At 38.8% G+C, this 19,995-nt stretch overlaps 1 protein-coding gene across 1 annotated transcript in view; it reads left to right on the forward strand.

Moving 5' to 3' along the window:
* Positions 1 to 19,995, forward strand: part of NEGR1 (neuronal growth regulator 1) — a 1,063,275-nt gene that overhangs the window by 885,062 nt on the left and 158,218 nt on the right. The window lies entirely within an intron of this gene.

The following is a 19,995-nucleotide window of genomic DNA, read 5'->3' on the forward strand; positions in this document are numbered from 1 at the left end:
TCCAATCAATCTAGAAAAAAATTAAATCATACTTTAAGAAAGTCACACTAACACACATCTGGTGGGTGCGTGCATGTGTGTGTGTACGTGAATATGCATGCTAAGCATTTAAACTCTACTGCAGAGAGTGCTACTCCGACGGGCTGGCCACATTGTTTGAGTGCCAAATGTATACTTACCTAAAAGACTATTTTATGGAGAACTCACACAGAGCAAGCACTCACATGATGGTCAGAAAAAGTGATACAAGGACACTCTCAAGGTCTCTTAAGAACTTTGGAATTGATTGCATGACATGGGAGACACTAACACAGGACTACTCAGCATGGTGGCCCCTCATCAGAGAAGGTGCTGTGCTCTATGAGCAAAGCAGACTTGAAGTAGCTCAAAAGAAACACGAGATGTGCAAATTTAGAAAATTCACCTCAAGTGTTCACGTGGACTATTTGTGCCCAACCTGTGGTAGAACATTCCAAGCTTGTATTGGTCTGATCAGTCACAGTTGGACACACTTAACTTGACTCTAACATAATGATGTCATATTGGTCGTCTTCAAGAACGAAGGACAACTATATGCATACATACATACATACATATAGATGTGTATGTACATGTTTGTATATCCCTTAACTTGCTGATACTAATACTAGTGTATGTCCCCTAAACAGATGAAAGATGGAGGAAAGTATCAGAAAGTATCAGCAAGCATTTTAAACATTTTTTTAATGAACAAAAATCTGTTTTCCCTTCCTCTCTTTCACTCCCATTAGGAAAAAAAAAACATTCTTGTAACAAATATGCATCCTTAAGCAACGTTTTTCTGTACCGAACATGTCAAAAATGTCTCCAACTGCTCCCTGAGCTCATCCACGCTCGATGAGTGGATGGGCAGCGTACTTTTCATGGTTCCTTTGGAATGGTGTTCAGCCTTCGTGTTGACCAGAGTTCTCCCATCTGTCAAAGTTGTCTGTCTTTACAATTCAGTGTTCCTTTAGTTAATACCCTCTTCTTGCACAGCATTATACTGGGATTGAGGAGGGGAGGGTTAAAACTACAAGGTGCCCTCAAGGTACTTTTATTCTAACGAGGTAAACAACATTCATGCGAATAAGGAAATACAAAATATGTAGCAAGTAAATGCAAGGTAATTGGGGTGTGATAACACTATGAACCTACAAGACCAAGAAAATTATTATAAAAGAGGTAGCCCTTGAAACCTGTCTCTGATCCTTAGCTGTATGACCCTGAACAAGTCACTTGCCCTATATGGGTCTCAAGCAACTTCCCTAGGACTTCACTACTAAGATATAAATAAGTTTACATCTTTGTTGATGGAGAAATTGTGGAAAAGGACAGTTCCCCAGAAAGGTATTTCTCACCTTGAAGTGGGCTAGCTATTCCAGGGTACCATGACTGATTATCTCCTTCAAAATCTCACCACTGATTTAGGCCATTGTCATTTCTCTGTGGTTAAGCACACTATTTCTTCTGGCAGAAGATCTGAGACAATACTGGCATTGTTTGATTTTTCTTTCATGTTCCAGTCTAAAAATAAGGCTGCATTAAATTAGCAAAAAACAAAAAGTATTCTTATTCAAAAACAGCAAAGTATATGATCAACACCCATCTTTACTGAATTTGTATGATAAATGAATATCCACTCCCTTTTTTTAACAGCTTAAACATTTTAGCATTAACTTTATGAAGTTTATTCAGCAATCATTTATTATCTATTATATATAAGATAAGTGATAGGTTCTGGCAATACCGCAGCAGAATTAAAAAAGCCTTTGCCCTCAAGAATTTGACATTCTAGGGAAGAAGAAACCTAATGCAAACTTAAAGGCAAAGAAGAATCATTTATGTAACAGTCAACAATATCATTTCCCTTTTTCTAGTGTCTAATGTGCCTTGAAGGTATAAAGATGGAAGCTAAACAACCAAAAATTATTTCCATTAATTCTTAAATGCATTCATTAAAACTCTGAATCCTCATTTAGGATGCTGAGTTATTTATTGCAATACAGAGACTTTTCTGCAAGTCTAATTTATTATTAAATCTTACTTTTTAATGTTTAGTGATGAAGTCATATAATATTAACATAAAAAAATATGCCAGATAGAAGTTAGTACCTAATTGAATATAATTCTTAATAGAAAGACGAACAATATAAAAGTCATATAGGTCATTCTCACACCCACAAGGCACTTTGGGGGAGGAAAATGATCGAATTTTGTCAAGTAAACAGTTATTTTGAAAACAACCAATTTGCTAATCAATAGCAAAAATTGCACCATTTTCCTCCACATTGGTTTGTCTCCAGTGAAACAAATCAACTATGGATGAACAGATGTAATTTCTCCTCTTTGTTTAATTCCTGGAAAAAAAAAGGGGAGGGGGAACGAACATGTTATTTCATGTGAGTTAAGACTCAATGGTGAATTAAAAACATCTCCAGAGTCCCATTCCGTTTAAACCTTTTCATCTGAAAGGTTTATCTTTGAGTCCGATTATTTTTCTTTCTTCCTCTCTCCCACTTATGACACATTCAGATTGCATCTGGCCTACTTCCACAGCTGAAAAGAGCTTCATTAAAACCAAATGCATTAACATATAAGCCACAAACTGGTAGAGATGAAATTGCCTTAAATAACTACCAAGGAAGTAGGTGTAAATGAAAACAGTTATAAGTTGAAAATTAATTCAGGCATTAATACTTTGATACCAGATGGATTCTAGTCAAGGGAATTAATTACACGTTCTGAAATGCTAGTGATAGCCCCATTACTTAGTGGTAAGAATGAGTCTCTAGTAAAGCAAGTGGGGGGAAGCTGGCTAGTTTATATGTCACCTTGAAAGGTTGAGTTAACATTTTTACTTCCTTAAGATGTAGGGGATATGCTATGGGAAACTATACGGGAGTGAATGCTCTTGAAGTATTTTGTTCTCTATGAAAATAAGTCTGTAACATGAGTTGAAAATGTATTGAGTGGGCAAAAAATAGTAATGAACCAAAGAATTCTATTGTGAACATACATAAATATCCATGATGTGAAAAGTTAAGAATAGAAAGGTCATACACTGCCACGCTATTTAGGTCGACATGCAGTGAAAACATCTTTTCCTGATGATGCTAATTCATTGTGCTGTGTGCTGTTTTTTTTTTCTTCAGCTGTATAACTCTCTAGAGAATAAGCTATTAATCAGAAGACATTTTTACTTACTCCTACACAAAACATCCTTTAAAAAACAGTATTTAAAGACATTGAACCTTTTATATTTACTTTATTATGGATGTAATTTAGGCAGTATTTACATAATTTGGAAACAAAATGCATGTTTTTTGTTTATTTTTTTTTTACAGCTATACGTGTCCTTAAAGATCAGCTGGCCTAACTCTGTCATTTTAAAAATAAGACAACCAAGGACGTTGAGTGATTTAGCTAAGGTCATTAAAGTAATTAGTAACTGAACTAGGGACAGAACCCAAAATTCCTGATTCCAAGTCCTAAATTCTTTTCATATGGATTTTTTCCCATAAATTTGTGCTTTCTATGAATCTCTACAGGATATATGTGTATGTGTGTGAATGTGTTAAATGTTAAGATTCAACTCTACGTATAATCACTTAAAAGATCTGTTTCTAGAATACTCTGCCTTGAGTTTGTTTGGTATAATTAATGTGCCAAAGAAGTGAGGGTTGGTTTAATTTGCTTCTTGTGATGTTCTTTGTTAAAATCTGACCTTTGTTTAGAAGCTTGCATTTTCCATATTTGAAAAAGGAGGAACCACCCAGAAGAGTTAATGCCTATGTTTGTATCATTGTTATTCTGATCATTATGGTTTTGTTGCCATCTTCATTCACAAGCACTTACTCAGTACCAGGCATGGTGTGAGGCAATGAGGATGCACAAAGAAGGTGAAAGAATGGTCCCTTACCTCAAGGAGCTGCCGCTCTAAAGGTAGAGACAATGTGCAACCACGTATATCCAAGGTATATGCAATGTGAATGGGTACAGTGTAAATGACTAGCAATCTTAGAGGAAAGGCACTAGTGGGAAGGGGTGGGGTGACATCTGGAAAGTCCTTTTAGAGAACTTGGGATGTGAACTTAGCCTTGAAGGCAATTGTATCATGGAATTAAGAAGGCAAGGCAAATATAATTTAATTAAGGACTTGGACATAGTATTTATTGAACTGTGCGTCTGTGCTCTATAAATCGGAGAGTACCACGTGGTAGCAAAATAAATAGTAATAGTACTAATAATCCCAAGCTTGTAGAAGGTGAGCTCACATCCTAGTATTTTTAATCAATTAAAAAAAGCAATTCTTTTACCCACCCAGGCAATTGCTCTCAGAACATTACACTAAAAAATCCAGCTAATGATTTGTTTCAAGATCATTTTATCTGAATAACATCCAAAAGGAGAATTAGATTACGACACTATCAATGATGATGACGATGATCATGGTGTTGATGAATGGTTTTACACAGGACTTACTGTTTGGCAAATCACTTTACTCACGTGATCGCTCTTGACCCTCACAACAACCCTCTGAGGCAGCTTCTTGAGGTATTTGTATTTCTTTTTTCAGGTGAAGACACCAAGCTTAAAGAGTTTGAATGGCTTGCCCAGGGTCACAAAGATAGTAATAGCAGAGGTAGAAATTGAACCCAGGTTTGACTTCCTCCAAAATGAGCACATGATACAACTCACAATGCTACTATGAAGTTATGAAGCCTCAGTGTAGACTTTCTGGGTTACAATGAGAGAAATATACTAGATACACAATACATATGAGGATCATATGCTTGGATTCCCTAGTAGACTTCTGATTCAAGAAGAGAAGGGGCATTTTTAATGAGCCTCAGAGACAATACATGTCCCATAGTAGCCTCTATGTACTGATTTTTGGTTTTGAAAAAAGTCACCGCAGCTATACATCACCATCGGCAAGTCTGGCCTTAATCATAAGTCAAGTTGGAAATCTATTTCTGGTGTGATTTGAGGGACCCTAAAATGGCACTTGTCTCCCATGGGAGACCTTTGGGCTGACACCTATGGTATTTACCAATGTAAATGTTCAAAGTTCTCTGGTCATTAGTGTGAGAACTCTCTTCCCTAAGAGAGATAATGACCTCTGTATAACCAAGAACCTCCAAGGTCCTCAGGCCACCCTGATACTGTGCACCCAGCCTAGGACCACACAACTAGTAAGTGTCAGAGATAGGATTTGAATCTGGATCTTCTTCATTCCAAGTCTAATGTGCCATATTGCTTTTCTAAAAGTTCTGCAATACAGTTTAATTCCATTCACACCAGGCTTTGAATAGCAATCAAATACAAGAACCCTAAAGGTGAAAGGGACCTCATAGGCCTTTTCATCCAACTCCTTCCTTATAGAATACAAAAGCAGGTACCCCTAGAAAAAGGATGGCTTGCCCAAGGTAACATCATCAGAGGCAGGATTAGAACCCAGGTTCTTTGACTCCAGACTCAGTACTCTTTCTCCTGAACATCATAGTCTCCAAGGATAACATTTTAGTATTCCATGGGTCATTGGTTTCAGGATGAATGAAGTATCAGAGAGTTGTTGAGGAGTGGGGAGGATAACATGAGTTATCACTAGGGTGGAAAAAGATGAGAGACTGAGGGCACTAAGAATAGACATTGTCTACTTGCTCTATCAGGCAGCTGGGTGGTGACACAGTGTCTAGAGCACCAGGCTGGACGTCAGGAAGACTCATCTTCCCGAGTTCAAATCTGGCCTCAGATACTTACTAGCTTTGTGACCCTGGGCAAGTTACTTCACCTTAGTTGTCTCAGTTTCCTCATCTGTAAAATTAGATGGAAAAGGAAATGGCAAACCACTCCAGGATCTTTGCCCACCAATCCCCAAATGTGGTCATGAAGAAATGGACATGAATGAAACAACTGAGCATAGTCACTTGCCCTATACATATCTGCTTGCTCACTTCACTCACCAATCCATTTTCCCTAATCTTTCTATACTAATGTCCTAAAACCCTTCATTCAATTATTCACATTCATTTGAAAATCATTTATTATGCATCTACAATGTGAGGGATGTTTCTGTATCCTCAACACTGAACAATGTGCCTTGTATATTGTAGGATTAATTAATGTTGGTAGGATTGAATGGAAGTGTTGCCTAACATTGAAAACAAGAAGCCATGTTGGAAAGCTGATCAAAAATGGCATATTGATGCCAAAGACAGCATTAAGTCAGCATGCTACAAGCATTTATTAGCATTGAGGTGTTTTCAGAAGAGACAACCCTTATGCATAGCACATTATGGTTCAGCCTGTGTGACCTTAGGCAAGTCACTTAACCTCTGGGGCTTCAGTTTCCTCATCCATAAAATGAAGAGGTTGCATTAGATAGTCTCTGAGGTCCCTCCTATCTAGTCCTATGATCCTATGGAGATTTGATGATTATTATGAGGGTTGGATAGAAAGGTCTTGAAGCCTAGAGGCCGAGGTAAAACATTTTCTTCCCATCTTAGCACAGAACACGTACTTCAGAAATGCTAAGGGCTTAATAAATGTTTTCTTTTGTTCATCCATTCATCTTCCAGCCTTTGCTACCTGTGATCACCAGTGATGCCTCCCACACCTCTTCTGAGCTCTAATTACCCAAGAAAGTTATGGCAGCGTCTGACCCAGATGGAATAAAATGCCATAGCTGACGCTGTAAACACACTTTCTATAGATTGTCTCATTTGAGCTGCCCTGCATGGAGAGCTACTGTAATCCCCATTTTACAGATGAAACAACTGAGGCTCAGGGAGGTTATATAATTTGCCCATGGTCACTTAGCTAGAAAATACCGGAGGCAGGAATTTTCTGCAGGTCTTCCTGAAGCCAGGTCCAGTATAGTTCCTAGTAGGCCAAATAATGTCCCTAATAACCAACAAATTCATCCCTTTAACATGAGATCGATCTCAAACTAGCTCGAGAATGGATAGTACCATCTTCCCAGAGTTATTTGGAGCTCCTAGCTCCTGAATTTGTTTAAATTCTTATACATTGAAAAAAATGTTTTTTTTTCCAATGGAACTCAAGTTATTCCTCTCTATGAAGTCCCAAATAATATATATTTGAAAACAACTAGTAGCTGATGTAAGCACCAGATGGCTGTACCAGGGAATCAAAGAAGCTGCTTTTAGCTCTCCCCCAGGCTCTCAAAACCGCCTTCTCGGGGATCCTTGCAATGTTGTCGTTTATTTCTGAAGTGACAATAGAAGCGGGAGCTGCAAGGGGGGATATGTACCAGGCTGTGGGCATCATTTCCCAGCCTGCTTTGCATATGAGATGAAACGCTGCCATCACCAGCATCAACAACATCTTGAGACTCGTTTGGAGCATTGAGGATATCCAGGAATGCAGGACATCTTTGGAACAGTAAGGGGAAGCTCCAGTTCACATTCAAATAGAAGCCTGGAAACTGGAGTTGTTGCCTTCTGTTGTCCTAAAGCACAGGACTGACCATGCCCCCTCCTGCTTGAAAGTCTTCTGCCATTGCCCAACACCTCTGGAACACAATGGAAACTCCTCACCTTGGCATCTTCCCATAGTTGCTCAAACCCATTGGAGTGTGTGAATTACACTCCACTTCTCCCATTCTATGCTTTTCAGTCACAATGGGCAACACTGCTGTCTCCTGGAAAAGACATTACATTCCCCATCTCTTGGTCTTAAGGTTATCTTTGTCTCTCCTCCTCTCTGCCTCCCAGAAGCCCTAAGTTTCCTGTGAGATACAGCTCAACTACGATCTCCTACAAAAGCTTCTCCTGATCCCCCCGGTTCTTCAAGGTTTACCAGCCCTGTGATCTCTTTGTATTTATGCCTAGAACAGTGGATCAAGAACCAGCCTTAGAGTCAAGAACACCTGGGCTCAAGTCCTACCTTAGCATATATTGGCTGCAGGAGCCAGTCTCGTGGCGCCCCAGACAAGTAGTTAAGACATTAAGGTGAAGAGAAGGTGTCAACTTGCATCAACAGAGGGAGTTTCCTGTAAGGAGACAGAAAGACACAGACAGAAAGACAGAGAAGCAGAGAGGCAGAGGTACAGACACAGAGAGATAGAGACAGACAGAGACAGAGATAGAGAGTGAGAGGGAGAGAGAGAGAACATGTTGACCTCTCTCTGTGCATGTTTTCCACATGTTGACAGTAGAATGGAAGCTCCTTAGGGGCAAGGAACTGATTTTTGTTATTATTGTTATTCCCTAGTGCTTAGGGCCTGAAATCTAAAATGTCCTTGAGAAATGTTAGTTAAATTGAATTAAATTTGTTTAATTAATTGAAGATTATTTGAAACTTCACTCTGGCTCTGGTCTTCAACTTTGGAAAAATCATCAGGGAAAGCATTTTTTTAAATGAAAAATCTCTTGATCCCTCCATTGTCTCTGTACAGGAGCTGATATTTTCTTGAAATGTCCTGATCTGTCTAGCAGGATGAGTTTGAGGAGAAAGATGAGAATGGATGGAGCACACATGACTCAAAGTCTGGAGGCAGCCAGGTGATGAAGTTGATAGGGTGCTGAGTCTGGAATCAGGAAAACCAGAATCCAAATCAGGCCTCAGTCAATGACCCTGGGCAAGTCACTTAACCTCCATCTACCTCGGTTTCTTCCACTGTACAATGATGATCATATACCACCTCCCTCACAGAGTTGTTGTGAAGATTAAATAATGTTTGTAAAGTTCTTAGCACAGTACGTGGCACATACTTAGTACTTGATGAATGATTTCCTTCTTTCCTGTATCATTAGCTACTTCACAGAGTTGTTGTGAGAATCAAATGAAATAATATCTGTAAAGTGTCTTACGTAACTTGTGAAGCACTGTGTCCACATCAGTGTTCTTGGTCTTAAGTGAAAACTTCTTGGTTCAGCCCTTCTGTTGGCAAAGCAATGTTGCAGATACGTGAAAATTCACAGAAATTGGATGTGTCTTCATTATTGTTAGGTCCTGGTTATTATAACTCTCTCCAAAATAGGAAAGACACGTGAATAGAGTATGAGTAGCGGAAGTAACAGATCCCTTTTCCAATTCAGTAACTTTATTAAATTACAAAACACACATGCTTTCATTCCCAACCAATTGTCCCCAAAGAAATGATCTCCAGTCCATTGTCTGTCTCTTTTCAGCCTTCCTTCACTCAAATCAAAGTCAACTGCAAGCCATGTCATCATCTCCCTGATATCACGGTCCTCTTTGAGAATGAAGCACAAACACAGCAATTGATCTCTTTTCAAATGGATGAAAGAATGAAGATTTTCGGCACCGAAGGGAGAAAAGGGTTTTTAGAATAGTGTAGTGAGAAAGATGATGTGGTCCAATTAACTTAAAAAAGTTGAAGTAGAGGAATGATCTCTATAGGTCGAAGGCCCTCAGTCTGAGTAGGTCCAATGGAAATAGCACTGAGTCTAGAGTGAGATGTTCTGGTATCAAATTCTGCCTTGGCTACTTACTATTGGTGTAAATTTGGGCAAATCAATTAGCTTTGCACAGCTTTAGTTTCTTTAACTTTTTAACTAAAAAAAAATTATTAAGCTAGATTCCTCTGACTTTTTATGTAGGGCTAGATCTATGAGAATACAAATGTCCCCTAATTGTTTTGAGACAAAAAAAGTGGAGTCCATAAATAGTGACTGTGGAAGACTAAGATTGAGTCTTGTTAATTCGAGCTATGTTTGAGTGTGGGTCATAGGATTTATACCTATGTGGAATTCAATGTTATCAAGTCTAATTTGATCATTTTATAGTTGAGGAAGATAAACTTTAGAGAAGAGAGTTGACTTGTCCAATGTCACACAGGTAATAAAGAAGAGCCTGGATTTGGAGCAATGCAGATGCCCTTTCTGGTTCCCTCGCTGGTCAGAGGGCTCAGAGCTGGAGTTCATTAACAATATGGTGAATTGTTACAGAGGAAATGGCAAGCTAGCTGTACATATATATATAAGTAGCAACAGGCATACATCAATCAATCAACATTTATTAGGCTCCTATGATATACCAGAACTTTTTTACTAGGTGCTGAAGATGCACAGACAGAATTAAGCAGTCTCTGCCCTCAAGGAGCTTATATTCTATAGGTGGAGAAAATAACTACACATATAAGTATATATGTGTGTGTATCTGCATATATATATTATATATAATTATATATATATATATTATTGTATTATATATTATTATATATGGGGCAACTAGGTGCACAGTGGATAGAGTGTCAGCCCTAGAGTTAAGAGAACCTGAGTTCAAATCCAGCCTCAGACACTTACAAGCTCTGTGGCCCTAGGCAAGTCACTTAGCCCTCTTTACCTCAGTTTCCTCATCTGTAAAATGAGCTGGAAAAGGAAATGGTAAGGTAAACCATTCCAGTATCTTTGCCAAGAAAACTCCAAATGGGTTCATAATGAGTCATACATGACTGAATAACAAACAATAACAACCACACTGGATTATTGTGAGGATCAAAGGGTGAAATATGTTACCCCTCCCCCATCTACATTGTATCTTTTATTTACATATATGTATATGTGTGTGTTGTCTTGTAACTAGATTGTGAGCTTCTTGAAGGTAGGGGCTGTTTTCTGCCTTTCTTTGTGCTTTCTAGAGCACTTAGCATGGTGCTCTACATAGAGTAGGTACTTAATGCAAATCATAAAACAGTATAAAGATTGTCCCCGAAGTCTTAGTATAGTGTAAAGCTTTAATAACTTATTATTAAAATAATAATAGCTACCATTTCTGCAGCATGTCCCTAAAGTCATAGGGTAGCCTTAAGCTGTAAAAGCTGAAATGAAGGATTTCTAAGTCTTCGTGCAGCTTTTAGATAATAAAGCTTAAAGCTGCACTAAGATTTTTTTTTAATTTATTTTTTAGGCAATTGGGGTTAAGTGACTTGCCCAGGGTCACACAGCTAGTAAGTTTCGAGTGTTTGATCTGAAGCTGGATTTGAACTCAGGTACTCCTGACTTCAGGGCCGGTGCTCTATCCACTGTGCCACATAGCTGCCCCCTATGCACTAAGATTTTTGGGACACCTTGCATAAAGAAATAGAAGGTGACTTGTCATGGATAAGAAATAATAGGAAACCAATGGGCTTACAGCCCTAGGCCAAATGTGTTGTCAAAGGGCCTTGAGGAAGAAGTCCAATTGGATCAATCAGTAAATTCTGTACATCCCAACTTAATTTTCCTATGAAGATGTAATTATTAATACATTGGAGATAGAAGTACAATGGATAGAGCATTGGGCTTCTAATAACAGTACCTTCCTTACAGGTTGTGGGAGAAAAGAGAAAGAGAGGGATAGGAAGGGAAGGAGAGGAAGGAGAAGAAATGGGAGTGAAGACAAGCTTTCATGCCCAGACCAGGCCAAAAGCCCAATCTATAAAGCTCTTAGCCCAGTGGGTACCGCACAGTAGGCACTTAATAAATGCTTATTCCCGAATTTTCTATTCTTTGGCTTAATTTGGGAACTGATTCAGAATCTTTGGGACCTAGTTCCCAAGGAAAGTACCTGGTCTCAGTGGTTGGTGGAGTTCTTGCACAAGCATGCATGTGTGCACACTTGTACACACCCACTTTTTTATGACTGCTGGATTGTTTGGTTGGATTGGAGATTGCTGAAGTCACAACCTATGGTCAGATGCCTTGGTAAAGCATACATTACCCCAATTGCTTGGGGCATCATGGCAAGCCAAACTCCCCAACTACAATATGGATCACTGAGTCTCAGAGTCACAGAAAGAGGGATGGGTGGGGTGCTGAAGTGTAATGGATCACATTCTCCATGACTAGCATTTTTTATCTTGGCACAGTGAAGCAATTTATTATGGGATTTCAGTGCGTGAATCTCATATATCAATGGCATAACTGTCAGGATCCCTACTCACCCTGCCCTCTTCATTTCCCCTGGACTTAAACTTAAAATCAGAAGATGTTCCATTCTAATATTCCAATCCAGTGTTCCAATTCATTGTGATTCAGTCCAACTAGCACCTATTAAGTATATCATATGTGCTAGACCCTATATTAGTCAACTACTATTTATTAAGCACATCCTATGTGCCAAGGATCCAAACTGTAACTGAACAGGAATTCCCTCTACAACTTAGGTCATGAGTGTTTATCCAGCCCCTGCCTGAGGACTTCCGATGGAGGAGAACCCATTACGACTAAAGCAGCCCATACCACATTTAAATAGCTCTAATTTTAGGAAGTTTTTCTTTCTTTATATCAAGCCTATGTTTTCCTTTTTGAAACTTCTACTCATTACTCACAATTTTAACCTCTGGGGCCAAGTAGGGCAAATCTAATCCCTCTTCAATGACCAGTAATGGATGCCAACTACCAATTCCCCCTTAAGTCTTCTCTTCTGGTTAAACCTTCCCAGTTTCCTTCAATTAATCTTCATAAGGCATGAGTTAGAAGTCTTTACTTATCCTTGTTAACAACTTCTGTACAGTCTCCAGTTCATCCAGATCTTAAACCATGATGTGAAGAATGAATTCCAGCACACCAGAGGGCCCCAACCAGACCAGAGTACCAAGAATTTATCACCCTCTTTTTCCTAGACACTATTTCTTTGTCATTTAAGGCAAGGCCACAAACATGAATCAAGTACCTACTCTGTGTGAGGCACCATGCCAAGCACTGGAGAAAAACAAAAACCAGTCAAAGCCCACAGTCTAATGAGGGAGCCAAGCACACAACTATGTACCCACAGTACACCAGATGTAAATCAGACATAATCGACAGGCACTGGCATCAAGGAAGAGGGGAGAACACAGTAGCTTCCTTTCCTCTTAATCACTTGAATGGACTGTATTTAACTGGTTATCCATTCAATAGCACGATTAGAACGAACACTCTTTCCATCTCTGAAGGGTTGACAGGTTCTAGAACCCATTCCCATTTGCAGATCTCACATAATGCTGGCTCTTCTCATTTCCCACTTGGCAGCAGACTGTCACAGAAGATGGAGGCCCCAAGACTCGACCAGCCACTTGGGCACGCAAGGTTAACTCATCCCAAGATTCCAGTCACTAGAAATATGTACCATTTTCCTGCCTGTCCATGAATTGTATGTAAATGGACTACTGAATTGGCAGAATGAGTGAATTCTGCCTGGAACGTGACCCTCAGACTGATTTTTTAGTCCACATGAAGAAGGAGGCTAAGGAAGAGGATACTGAAAAATACCAGGAAATCCAAATGAGCCTCTGTAAGACAGCTGATGCCAACTAACTTATGGAAGTCAGTCAATAAGCATTGGCCCCTTACATTTACTAAACACTTTGCTAAATTGTGGGCATTCAAAGACAAAATTGAAACAGTCACTTCCCTCAAGGAAATCACATGATAACAAGGAAGGCAACACATACATATAGAAATATGGGGGGCAGCTAGGTGGTGCAGTGAATAGAGCTCTGGCCTTGGAGTCAGGAAGACCTGAGTTCAAATCCGGCCTCAGACACCTAACACTTACTAGCTGTGTGACCCTGGGCAAGTCACTTAAGCCCAAATGCCTCACCAAAAGGCAAAAAAAAAAAATATGGACCAAATGTTTGCAAAGTGAATACAAAGTAGTTTTGAGAAGGAAATAGACAGGCAGTGGAGGTGGGAATGGGGGTCAAGAAAGACTTCATGTAGATGGTGGAACTGGAAGGATTCCAGGAGGAGTTTCAGGGTGATCTCCAAGACCAATTTATTCAGTGCTGCTGGGGCATTGTGTGTTTGCTGTTCTAGCCCCTATGAAGGAAGGAAATATCTTTCTCCTGGAAGCAGTTGCTCCCCTATTGCTTAAAAGATTTTCCACAGCTTTAAACTCCAGGCTGTTCAGTCAGATGGGTGATGGAAGACTAGCTATTGCCCATAATTTGATCTAAAAATCTCCTCTTCCCTCAGACAAAAAAAAAACCTTTCTCCAGAGGGACTTGAAGGACATAATGAGATGGTCCCCAATCAAGAGAGCTAAAGGCCTTGATGTCTTGTCTTTGATAATGAGACGGTCTTTAGTAGCTGATAATAGAGTCATTTGAATGCAGAGAGCATTACAGAAATAAATAATCTGTTTTCAAAGGCCTTATGTTCATAACTAGGCCCAGTTTGCTTGCCTAAATGTATTGTTTAGAGATATTGTTTGTTTGTTTTTCCTTCCTTCTAAATCACACTCTTTGAGACAAGACAGGAGGGAGTACATTGCTGGGAGGAGGGGTAGCCATACAAAGGCATGGCAACGGGAGAAGGACTGTCGGATGAGCACAATGTCAGATGGCCAGCATCTCTGTAGTATAGAGATATGCAGCTAAATCAAATGTAAAGGCCAGAAAATGTAGGATGGGGCCAGGTTGCAAAGAGTTTTAAATGACAAACAACAAAGATGAGATTTAGTTCAAAAGGCAATAGACACTAGAATTTTTTGAGCAAAGGGAATGGGGTGACCAGTTCAGCTAAGTGGGGGCATACAGTGAAGTGTAGATCACGGCCATTTTTCAATTCCATGAGATGAGAAACCCAAAGGATCGTATTTTAAGAACAGAAAGAGCTATTGTTTTTATTCACTCTGATTCTTCAATGAAATCAGATAGATACAGAAGTAGATAATCCTTCAACTGGTGCAAATCACAAGCCCTCCGAACCTCTTATTCCGTGGAGTTTTTGACTATGTTGATTCAATGTCCTTCCATCAATACTCCATAGAAAAGTTACCCAATGCATTACAGGCCTTACTATTTTAAAAATACATTTTATTGATGTATTTTGCTTTTGTTTCAGCCACAATTTCCCTATATCTTCTCCCTACCCTTCCCTGAGAGTTATTCTTTATATATAACAAAGAATTTTTAAAAAATGAAGAAAAGAAAAATTTTGGAAAAAAAATCAATTAACACAGTGAAGAATGTCATTATATGCAAAATCACACAGCCCCTGGACCCTGCCCCCCATTTCTGTAAAGGATCTGGAAGAGTTGTCTTCTCATATCAGTTCTGTGTGGCAAAGTCTGGCCATTACAGTTTCCACCATTCACTTTCTATTGGTTTGTTGTTGATAATTTCATATTTATTCTTTAAATCATTAGATATAATTTCCTAATTCTGCTCACTGTACTTTGCATCATCCCATGTTTTTTCCATGCTTATCTATATTCATCATGTTCCTCACTCCCTAGAGCATAAGTATGTGTGTTTGTGTGTATGTGCACATACACACACACATACATACATATATACATATAGATACACACACATAATTATTGTATCATAATTTGTTTAGCTATTCCCAGCCAGAGTAGACACTTTGTTTCTGATTGTTAAAAAAAATCTCACTGTAAATATTCAAGAGTGCATAGAGACTTGTTATTATTGATGTCCTTGGTGTATAAACCTAGAAGCAGAATTTCTGGGTCAAATGTAATGGACATTTAGTGGATTTCTTTAGATAAATCCAAAGTTTTTTCCACAATAGCAATTCACAGGTCCACCAACAATTCATAAGTGTGCCTCTCATTTTACCATCCTTCTAACCCTGACTGTTCCCTTCTTTTTGTCTTTTACAATCTGTTGAATGTGAGGTGAAACCTCATTATTGTTTGGATTTGCATTTCTCTTTTTTATTAGTGATAAATCCAAAAAAAAAAAAAAAGAAAATCTCAGCTCCATAAGATCCTTTCTAGGACTTTTCATCTATCTCTGAAAGCCATACAACCTTTGACCTAAGTCCTATACAAAGATTTGCTAAATGCCTGCAAATACACTACCTTCTTTACATTTTGTGACTTTGTTTTATAGTCTAGTTAGAGAATATAAGGAAAGATATGTTAGAAAGGAACATTTCATTCAGTCAAAAAATCATGTCATATATCAAAATGCATCTTGAAATGTTTATTCATAATCTTTCTAAGAGAACAACTCTCCTTGCTTAGGATTAAATTAGAAATATCACAAACTATATTCAGCATAACGGTCTACTACTATGATTTCTCTTATTGCAAAAATATATTTCACTCTCCAATGTAGAATTGGCAAATTATAAATGAATAATGGCTATGAGAATGTGGGAAGGATAGTTGTATGTGTGTTGGAGGAAAGATAGTTGATACTAGTATGTAGATGAGTAGATTTGACTTAAGTGGAGAAGAGGATTATCACTAGAATTAGACAAGATTTATATTATAGGGACTCAGCTTCCATTCATTTAAACTTCAGGAGATTTTTTTTTTGGGTGGGGGGGAAGGTTGCCCTTATGGTAGTATTTGAAAGAATCTGATCATACTCTAAATAACAAATCAATTTTTCTAGACTCCATGAAATGCAATATCTTTCTAAACATGTGCAGAACAATTTTATTCCTTTGAAGAAATAAGCTTTCTTGGGATCAGGGCTGTAAAAGCAGTCTTATATTTGCAGTAGCTTGGAGGCCTCAAGTAGGGGCAGACTAATTTTGAAATGTGAGCTTTCCCTCTAAAGATTTAAAGACATGTTTGCAGCTTTTTCATTAATAGAAAACATACTTCTTGAGAGGATTATAGGAGCATTGTTAGATTTGACAAGCATGATTTTGATAAGAACCAAAACATTCATATGATAGTACTGTAACTGTGAATATTTTTGTTTTTTATGTTTTTAGTTTTCTAGATTATTTGTCCATTTCTCATCTCTTTTTATCTTTGCAATAGCCTTTGGAACTTTGGGAAGAATATGAGAGTTGTTGTTAAGGGTTTGGAGGGCTATCAGATGGCTTCAGAGGATAGAAATCAGGAGTCAGGTGTAGAAATTTCAAAGAGGCAAATGGCTTGATGTAAGAGAACACTTATTAACAATGGCAGCTATTGCCAAGTAAAATGGGCCTCCGTGGGTGATATTGGGTTAGCCATCAATAGTTGTCTTCAAGCAAAAGCCAAAAGACCATTTGTTGCAAGTTATAGAAGAGATTCTGGTTCAATCTGGGGGTGAATGATGGACTTGGATGTCCCTTTCAATTGGGAAATTCTGTGATTCTGTGAATCCCCTATTACAAATTTGGAAAGAGCCATTCCCTCTCATTGGAGGCCTTTCAGCAGAGCCCAAGAGACCAGGGGAGATATTGTCAAAGGGATTCTTTGGGGGTTTCAGTTGGTCAAGAGGGCCTCTGAGCTCTTGTCCATCTTTGAGGTTTTATAATTCTCTGACACTAACAGACTTGCCGAAAGTCATATAGTCAATCAGTCAAGAAGAATTTATTGAGTACCTGCTATGTCCTAAACACCACGTTAGGTGGGAAAACAATTACAAAGAAATGGTCCCTTGTTCTTAATGAGGACAACAGAAGCACATAGAGAATGTGTGGAGTAAAGGAAGTAGAGCACAAGGTGCAATGAGGTAGTAGTTCTCTCAACTCCCCTCAGTGTCAACTCTGATTTTTTAGCCCCAGTGAACCACATGTGCTTCATGGCCTCTGCTGTCAGCATGAGGGTTCAGGAATTACAAATCTCTCTTTCCAAATGAACAGAGGACTTCTGAAAATACACGTCATTCCCAAAGTCCGCAATATTGAAAATCACTGGGCTTACAAAGTAGACTTCCTCACTTACCTATCGCATGATATAACAGAGGGTCCTAGGCTTGAGCCAGACGGCTTTGGTCCAAATCCTTTCTCTGTCACTAATTATCTATATAACCTTATGGAAATCACTTAACTTCTCTGTGTGGTGAGTAAAATTCTGAAAGACAAAGTTCCGGCTAATACAAATTAACTTATTAACTAGGCCAGTCAATAATAAATTAATGGTCAATGATTTCTCTTGGTAATCAAAGATGCCAAAGGACACTCTGAAATACCTTAAATGAGATGTGTTCCTGCTGACAGGGAACTCCCCTGACAAATGAAACTCAACCCTGATCATTTAATGAGAAGGTGGTCATTTAATGAGAAGGTGGGATAAGAGTCCTCAGTCCCTCCCAATCATTCCATCATAGATGGGGTGTAGTCAGCTGAGAATGGTCATGAGGTAATCAAGGGCACCATCAGCAATCTGGGCACCCCAATCAGGTTCTCTCTGGTTTGTTTTCTCCTTTGTAAGCTGGATTGCCCTAAACTCTCATGAGGGGGAGCAAGTACAGAAGCTCATTCTTCTGAGGAAGTACCTAATTCAAACTGGATCCTGTTGAAGTCATAGACAGAAATCAGCTTTCCAGTTGGGTGGGGCTCAGCCCAGATGCCTTGAGAAGAGCTGGAAGGTTTATGACATTCATTAGCTGAGAAGAGGCTTCTCTTTAAGCTAAGCTTTTGACAGAGAAGGGGATTTTAACAAATTATTATTAATAATAAAATAGTACAGCATTAAAATTAATTTCTCTCATCTGGACCTCAGTTCCCTCACTAAAAGAATGAAGGAGTGGGGCTAAATAGCCTCTGAAGAGCTTTAAATCTGCAAAGCTAGGATCCTATGTGATTATGTTTTCTGGCCTAGAGGGGAAAAAAAGTATTCCCCTTTCTAATTTCTACATCCAACCTATCTCCCACAAGGTCTTCTGGGGTGTCCATCAACACTAACCTTGGATATCCCTAGGCAATGCCATCTTCATGCTTTTGTGAGAATGACATTGCATCCACTCCACAATGATTAGAAGCCTGAGCTTTCTGAAGAAACCATGGCAACCAGAAGGATTAATTTCTGCAGCATCTCAAAAACACAATCATCTTATCTCACAACAGCCCAGAAGATAGCTCATGCACATCACCGCTATATAATTCTTTAATGTAAAACTGAAAACAGCACCCTGGAAACCTGACACAATCTCCCCGAGTACACAGGTATTGAAGGGTTTGATACCAAGAGAAGTCAATCCCATAAAGCATAGTCAGAGTGGTAAAATGGTAATTAATGGAGTCAGGAGATGGGACCAGAATGCACAATTGCCCCTTCCCATAATGCACTGTTTCCCGGATACCTTGTTTTAATAGAATTTCCTTCTTTCCTGGTCAAAATCACATTTCTTAAAGGAGTATAATCTTGTTTTGCCCGACACCTCATTTTTTGCCCAGACAACAGATGAAGCTGTCTATCTTAGTGAACTTCTCCTCACCTCAACTTTATAGAAAATTCAACCTGACCCTCACTCAGGCCATTCCCTACTGGCAATGCAGGAGTCCAGGATGATCTATTCAGCTATTAGCCCTGGGATATTCTCTCTGATTCTACACATAATGAGACACATAAAGAGGTAACAGTTGGCCTCTTTACATGGGATATTTTGCCCATTACAAATGATTCCTAAGACGACTGAAAAATGACTCAAATCAGATCAACATAAAACAACCATGGTCTTAAAAGCTAAGAGATTATTGACTCAACTGCTTTGTTAAGAGAGGAATTTTTTTTTTTTAGCAAAGTTCATCTTCTCTTTTCTAATGTCCTCATGGAATTTGACTTCACAAAGCATCTTTGGAAATATAGGGGGATTTAAAAAAATACATAAAGACATTTATTTATAGGAAATTCAAAGGCAAATAGAAGCATTTATTATTGTGTTAGCTGGCCTGTCAATGAGAGGCAGTGTGGCATAGTAAATGGAGTGCTAGAATCAGATTTAGGAATACCTGGGTTCCAACTCCACCTCTACCATTTAACTAGTGATACAAGGATCAGTGAATGACTAAATAATAGCTAACATTTATATAGTACTTACTATGTGCCAGTCACTGTGCCAAGAGTTTTACAATTATTATCTCATTTCATCATCAAAGCAATCCCAAGAAGTAAGTGCTATTATTGTCCCCATTTTATAGATGAGGAAACTGAGGCAAACAGAAATTAAGTGACTTGCCCAGTGTCACATAACCAGTAACAGATCTTACTGACTTCAGATCCAGTGTTGTGTCTACTGTACTACTTACTGCCTTTAACCTACCTGAACCTCAAGCGTTTTTCAAAGATTATAAATTATAACTATACAGCAGTTTGCTTCAGTGG

This window comes from Vombatus ursinus, unplaced genomic scaffold (genome assembly GCF_900497805.2).
Source record: "Vombatus ursinus unplaced genomic scaffold, bare-nosed wombat genome assembly UNPS02014804.1, whole genome shotgun sequence".
Lineage (NCBI taxonomy): Eukaryota > Metazoa > Chordata > Mammalia > Diprotodontia > Vombatidae > Vombatus > Vombatus ursinus.